The sequence below is a fragment of the Aulonocara sp. 'chitande type north' Nkhata Bay genome, linkage group LG4, assembly GCF_057382095.1.
Source record: "Aulonocara sp. 'chitande type north' Nkhata Bay isolate Kocher_YH1m ecotype deep benthic linkage group LG4, A_spYH_male_GT1.1, whole genome shotgun sequence".
Lineage (NCBI taxonomy): Eukaryota > Metazoa > Chordata > Actinopteri > Cichliformes > Cichlidae > Aulonocara > Aulonocara sp. 'chitande type north' Nkhata Bay.
The window spans coordinates 29,344,309-29,351,561 of record NC_141347.1 but is presented as its reverse complement, the minus strand read 5'-3'; positions in this window follow the sequence as shown (position 1 = coordinate 29,351,561).

The window sequence follows — 7,253 nt, the reverse complement described above, 5'->3', positions numbered from 1 at the left end:
CACACAAGTATGCATAGAATTAGGGTTGACATGCCTTGGGATGGTGCATTGCCCATGCTGCGACACGGACCGCTGCAGCTGAAAGTGATCGCGTTTCCTGTTCCCCCTCCTCTTTTTTCCTCTCTCCTCCTCCCCTCCTCCTGTTCTTCGCTTTCTGTTCTTCACAAATCGCTGGGTCTCTCCTTCCTTGTGCCGGTCCCCGCGCTCCTATTCGCTCCTCGCCTTCTACCGTCCTCCTTCCCTTTGTCTCACTCTGGCTTTCTCTTCCCTCCACTGGAACCTCCTTGGCGAGATGGCTTTGGTCCAGCAGCGGCGCTCCTGACAGCACTGCGCGTGTGTGATTGCGAGCACGTGTGTGTGTGTATGCGAGTGTGTGAGGGAGAGGCTGGGTGGGAGCGCCTGGGTGTGTTTGCGTGAGGGAGAGAGAGGGAAGAGATGGGCGTAATCTTCAGCAGCTTTGGGAGACTGTGCATGCCGGTGCAGGGATGCTCAGCACACAGCTAGGAGTGAAGCACAAATTTTGCCCATGATAAATTCACACTCCCTCACCCACTCTCTCTCACTTCCTCTCTCCATGCCTTATTTCCTACTGAATACACATTATACTCTCGCTCTCCTCTTAAAGACACAGGCGGCACGCTGCATTGCTACATGTCTAAGGCGTATCTCATGATATCGTAATAAAGGGGAGTCCAGGGAGATGGTCCTGCATGGGGCTCCTGAGCTTAGCCAGCAGGAGGGGTGGGGGTGGGGGGTAGAAGTGCTTGAAGCATCTATTGTACCAGGAAAGGTGGGGAGGGACTGAGGTGGGTGAAAATTAAAAGAAAAAGAAACAGTGGAGGTGAGAGAGACAGAGAGAGAGTGAACACTTGAAATATCCTTGTGACAACATCAGCTAATGATAAAGCTGTGTAAGGCCAGAGGGGAGGTTATAGTGGGATTGCTATGACAACCGGAGCTCGGCGGCAGGTGAGAATGACGAAAAGGACGCCACAGGAGGGCAACCTCAGCATCGCTCTTCCCTGCTGGATGTTTGTATAAATTATTACTATTTTTAGTCCTGATAAGTATCACCCAAGTCCAACATTATCTCAGCTATTTAAGAGCACCCTTGAATGTGGGGGGTGGGACAAATCCACACTGAAATGAATCTTGTGTGTTCCTGAAGGAGGACAAAATGAGTTAAAAGTAGCTGAGAGAAGAAGGCATAGGGTGTGAAATCGGGGACAAATATTGTATAAGCCATGGATGATTGAAATCCAGAATACTGCTGTCAGGCAGAGTGAAGCAGCCTCTGGGTGCTGATGAATTAAGAAGTTAAGAGCGGGGGAAAGAGAGACGGAGAGAAAGTAAAATGCCAGGAGATGGAGAGATAAAAGAGGATGGAGGGCCTCTTCATGATGAGAGTGATGAATAATATATGATCAGCCTGCTCATGACTTACACAGCACACTGGAACGTCCGTCATGTCCAGCTGGTTTACAGGCTCAGAGAAGGGATACATCAGCCTGCCTTGTGTAGCCTGTCCACCTCAGCTAGAAGCCTAACCCTGTCACAGTGTTTCAGTGATCAAAATGTCATCATAACACTTCCATTGTGTGTGTGTGTGTGTGTGTGTGTGTGTGTGTGTGTGTGTGTGTGTGTGTGTGTTTAAGATATATAAATATAATATAAAATGTTCTTCAGAGAAGTAAAACATGGGAAGGGGGAAAAGTAAATGCTGTTTTCGGCAGTCATGCTGTCGATAACGGTGCAGATGGTAAGAATTATGTTCCCCAGTAGACACTAAATCCAGCACAGAACATTTTTAATTATCTACTTTTAGCTTTATAGAGCCACTTCACAAGATTTAACTTCCAACTTGACATGACTAGCGACAGGCGATCCTTTAAAGAAGATTTTGTACAGATATTTGATTTCCTACTTTATATCTGAAGCAAGATATTGGTCTAAAAATATTCAACATGAGAAGGCCGTATGGAAGGACCTCAAACTCACTGTGAAATTTGTTGGTGGAATATTAAAGGAGAACTAGGGTTACTAGGAGAAGGAGAACAGAAGTGTTTGGCTCATTTCCATCTCCATTTTTATTTTTCGCTACTAGTTCAGCTTCTGCATGATAAACATTTCAAAATAATCTTCATTCATCTTGTACTGGGAATTTGTGCAGCCGACTAGAAAGCACAGAAACCGTCTGAAACAAGCAGCTTTAAGCTCCTTTACCTTGTCTTTAAAGTTGTTTTCTTCTGATTAGCTGCACCTTGCAAATAAATGTAAACAGCTGGTGGGCGGGGCTCTTCTGTTCACAGCTAGTGCTGCCAAAGACACCTGCTTTCACTGACATGGGGAAAAAATAGCTTGAAACTGAGCATTTAGAGCAGTCTGAACTTTTGGGTTTTAGGGATTCTTTGCTGATCAGCTTAAATGAAACTTAGTTTATATAAACTCCTTCGTTTACATAGTTTTCACCTCAGACAGATATTTATTTTTATTGACCTATTATTCCACTTATAGAAGCTTTTTTTTCCCACAAAAATAATTCAGGAATCAAACCGGTCCTAGCCTAGTTTTAATCCTATCAGAGGCCTTTAAGTACAGCCATCATCATGAACCCTACAGAATAACTATGAACTTAAACTAAGCGAATTCCAAACTTAAATGTAGCTATAACCACAGCAGTTACAAAAATATAACATTTTAAAATAAAATTAATATGTACAATATTCTCACTGTCATGTTTTCCTCTTCAGAATAGGTGATCCAAACACAGCAACAATATAAACAGCTTAATGTGCCAGAATGAAATCTCCCTTCCGCTTCACCCTTCCACCAGCAAACTCAAAATGCAGCAACACAAAATGCTGTCACGTTTTTAAAAACAATTATAAATAAATATTCTGGTACAATATATTCCAAAAACTGCTTTGATGATGACTTTTTTTCTGCTTTCCTGCAGAGCACTGCCTCTCTTTCACACCCACATCTGCAAATCTCTGTACAGGAGGAAGGCAACCCTGTTTAATTTAGTCAGCAGCAGGCTGTCAGAGTTTGAGAGTCAACAAATATGAGAAATTAACTCAGCTCTGTAATGTGTTCTACAGCATCATGGACCGCAGGTGTTAGAACCTGTGAAGGACGGTCAGATTAGGGATTGGCTTTTCACACAGGATTGTGGCTGCTCCTCTTTATCAGCCGATCAAAGCGTTCATACCAATACTTGCAAAGCTAGCTAACCATACAGGCACTTCAGAGACCATTTCATATCAAGGCCTTCTAACAGCAAATGTGCAATTGCAACCGTGGTGCATGGCTGCAATTTAACAAGTGGAATTAAAAAGCCGCATGTCTCATATTGTAGGTAATGTAGATGTAATGCAGGGAGTTTTTTTTTTAAATTTTCATATAAAATCACTCTTTTATTTCGTTAGTGGTAGTTTTCAGGTGGAAACATCAGTGTTTTGCTGTGTGACTATATTTTTCAATAGGTCTAATTGAGCAAAAAGATACTGCACTTGACATAATGAGATAATTGCTGTCATGTGCATAATAACTATGCATAATAACTTTCTGTCTACTACATTTAAGAAAAATAATGCTAAAGATTGGGTCAAGCTGGTGTTTTGCCTCAGGGCTTGTATATTTCACTGAGCAGGAAGCTGTTCATATGCAGAGATGGAACTTGCTGAGCAAGTAGCTCCGAGGAGACAATGACCACCCTGTGCCACTGTTTTCTAATAAAGCGACAGCTGCGGTTTTAGTGTTGGCTCTGCAGCTGACCATATTGTAGAAAGAATTATCAAGGCACTTAGTCTAAAAATGATGCGCATTTTCATTTTCCAAGTTTCACACTCATGTTCTTAGAAGAAATTGTCAGTTGTCCCGAAGGAGTTTAAGGAAACCCAGTTTGTCCTGGCTGTCCTCTTTCCTTCTCTCCATCTCAGCTGTGCGAGCTCATCGACCCAGAAACCCTTCAGCACATTCTGTGGCACAATAGATCTGCCCTCGCTTCAGTGGAAACTGGCCATCTGAGGTTATTAGAGGAGGGGCTGGGGAGGAATGTCAATGACAGCGTGACTTGGATGCAGAAATATAAGACAACCTTAGAAGGCAGTGAACACAGGTTTTCTTACTGTACAAGAAAGACAAAAACATGTCACTGCAATCATGTAAACGCTTCATTTGCATTTACAGTATGTGTACTAATGCAGAAACCTACATATGCCTCATTGCAACCTTCAAAGCAATACCCAAAGGCACTATACATTCAGAGCTATTAGAGCAGAAAGTTGGAACCTCGAGGTCCAAGGATAACAGGTAAGAGGTAAGGTCTAGAGATTAATGTCTGCAGTAATGAATATCACTTTTCTTCATCTGCCATGAACCTCCAATACATAGTGAACCAATTCTACAATAAGCATTTATCATTAAACCATTTTAAACATTGCACAAATCCAGCAGTGCTACTGGTGCTAAAAGACTCTTCCTGAGGGAACAATAAAGAACAATGCCCGCTGGAGAAAATGAGCCACATTTAGTGAGGCAAGTCACAAAGAACGATAATAAATCCCTGCCAAAATCTTGCACTGGACACAGAGCCTGAGAACACAGATCATTCCACTAAGAAACATCGCATACCACACTGTAAGTGATCACTGCCTTTCATCTCTCTTTAGTTTGTCAGCAAGAATATCCAAAAACTATCAGGTCAAATTTATGACACTTGGCAGAAAGGTCGAGCATGACCAAGGAAAAAGCTCATTAAAATTTGGTTTAGATCTGGGCAACATTTTATATATTCATCAAGATCGTCTAGTCAGAGACATAATATGCCAACATGCAGAAGAAACTGATTTAAAAACCAATTTGTCCCAACTGACAGTGGCCTGTTAAGTAACTCAGTGTGAGTGTAATGCTGCATGGTGAACTTCTGGTTAGCAGAGTTACCTCATAGCAAGAAGATCCAAGAGCAAAGTCTGTGTGAAGTTTGCATACTCTCCAGGTCCTTTGTTTTCCTCGCACGGTCCAAAGATGTGCATGGGAGGTTCACTGGTGATTCTAAATTGGCTGTCAGTGAATGGTTGTCTGCCTCTCTGTGTTAGCCCCGTGATAAACTGGCGACCTGTTAGGGATATGCCTGGAAGAAAATGGGTGGATTTTAATGTATGTTTCATACTGACCTTTTCAATCTCACTGTGCTTTTTATAACTCCTTGCTTGATGGTTGTGTGATTTCTGCTGTGCAAAAATGCCAACAAAGGCCAGAGATCAACCTTTACTATGAAAAGACTCATTTTTGAGATATTTTTGCCCAGAAAAACAAAACAAAACATCAGTATGGATTTGCAAAACATATTTGGCCTTTTTAATTATTTTCGCACACCTGGTTAATTGCAATTTATAATCTATCGGCATTTGCAGTGGGCTTTATGTTATTGTTATTTAGCTACTACTCAGATCCTGATCTTGTGGTCAACCTTGCAGAAGTGGCACCATGGGAGGATGCAGTGGGGGAAGCATACAAACACAAAAGGCTAAAATAGACAGACCAAGGCAAGGCAGAAAAACGTGGCTGGTGTACCGAGGTGTTCCCTGTACAGTAGATGTGGAATGCAGAGCATTTTTGGCCACATTAACAACAAGGCTCCCGAAGAGAATCAGGGTTTTTGAATAGCCCTTCTGAAAAGCCATCAAGTCACTATGGGAAATTGCTCATGACTTACAGATTGAGCAAAGCAGCAATCTGCTTTAGAAGAAGAGGAAAAGCTCCAACTGGACTGGAAGACATCTGACACGCAGGGATAAAAGCCTAGGGGGACACACCTGGGACACCAGATATTGTTGCTGAAACACCTTCCACAATTCGTAACACAAGACATCGATGCCAATTATCCTCAGAGATTCTGATATCAACTCCTATGAGCTTAATTAAAAAGGCTTTCTCTGAAATAGAGTAAAGCTATGCAGGGCACCTTGAGTCCCAACTGTGGTTGTGCAAATAATTCAAATCCCTTAAAATTTAACAAAAAAATAATTTTCATCAACCGAATTGTGTGAAAGACCACAGATAATTATGTCTTTAAGGTGGCACACACTGTCACTCTACAGTACAAATCAAGGGTTGAATAATTTAGGGAAGAAAACTTTTAGGGAAACATTCGGCTAAATAAATAAATCACAAAAACTATAAACAGTAGCAAAATACTAAGTCTTGTGCTTGTCAGGATTTGCATGATAAGGTCCCAATTGAAGACTCAGGAGACAAGCAGGATTAAACAAAAACTGATCCACAAAGGAAAAGATTAAGTCCAAAAAGCAAAGACACAGAAAATCCTCAAGGACACAGAGAGAATCGCACAAGTGACCAAAGAGACAAAGCAATGACAGGACTACATATAGACACAGAAACAGCTGTACACACAAAACCCAGGCTAACCAGGGGAATGAGTCACTGCTGTGGAACAGGTGAAACTAATTAGAATAATGCACAGGGGAAATAAAAACACATGCAGAACACAGGAGTACCAAAATAATGGAACTAGAGGAACTCAGAGACTAGAACTTAACAGAATGAATTACACTAAAGGACCACATAGAGGGAACAGATAAGCTAATAACAGAGAATAAACACAGTGGCTCTGAATAGAACTCTAGAGAAAAATCATGAAACCAAACTTTCACAAGAAACAACAACAAGAAACCAAAAACCCCGAAGAAAGGATAGAAATCAAACACCAAGCCCTAAATTTCAAAAGCCAATAAAACACTCGGATCACAAAAGCCATTAAGTTCATGGAGACAATATTTTTGGAGCTCGTGAAATATTGGTTACAGTAAGAGACTCATATTACATTCATAGCTAGCTAGATAGCAAGATAGATTTTATCGGGCTTACTGATTCATCTCAGTTCACTTGGAGCAAAAACAAACATTAAATAAAAGTAACTTTATTTTATTTTGACAAGTGTTTTGTCTTTATTGTGAACTCGAGGTGTTGTGTTTTTGAAATTAATTTATTAACCTCACAGTTATCCAACTAGCTTTGCTAACCCATCATTGTGCAATATGCTTGAGCAAAACACTTACCTTCGGCCACAAATACTCGGTTAGGCATTAAAGCTGGGAGCTGAAGCCAGGGATAATCTGGGAACTGAGACAAGGAGCCCAGCAGTCCTGTAACAAGTGTTACTTAATGTGTTAAACAACACAGTTGCTCAAACCAGGGGTGTCAAGCATAAGGCTAGGGGGCAAGAATCG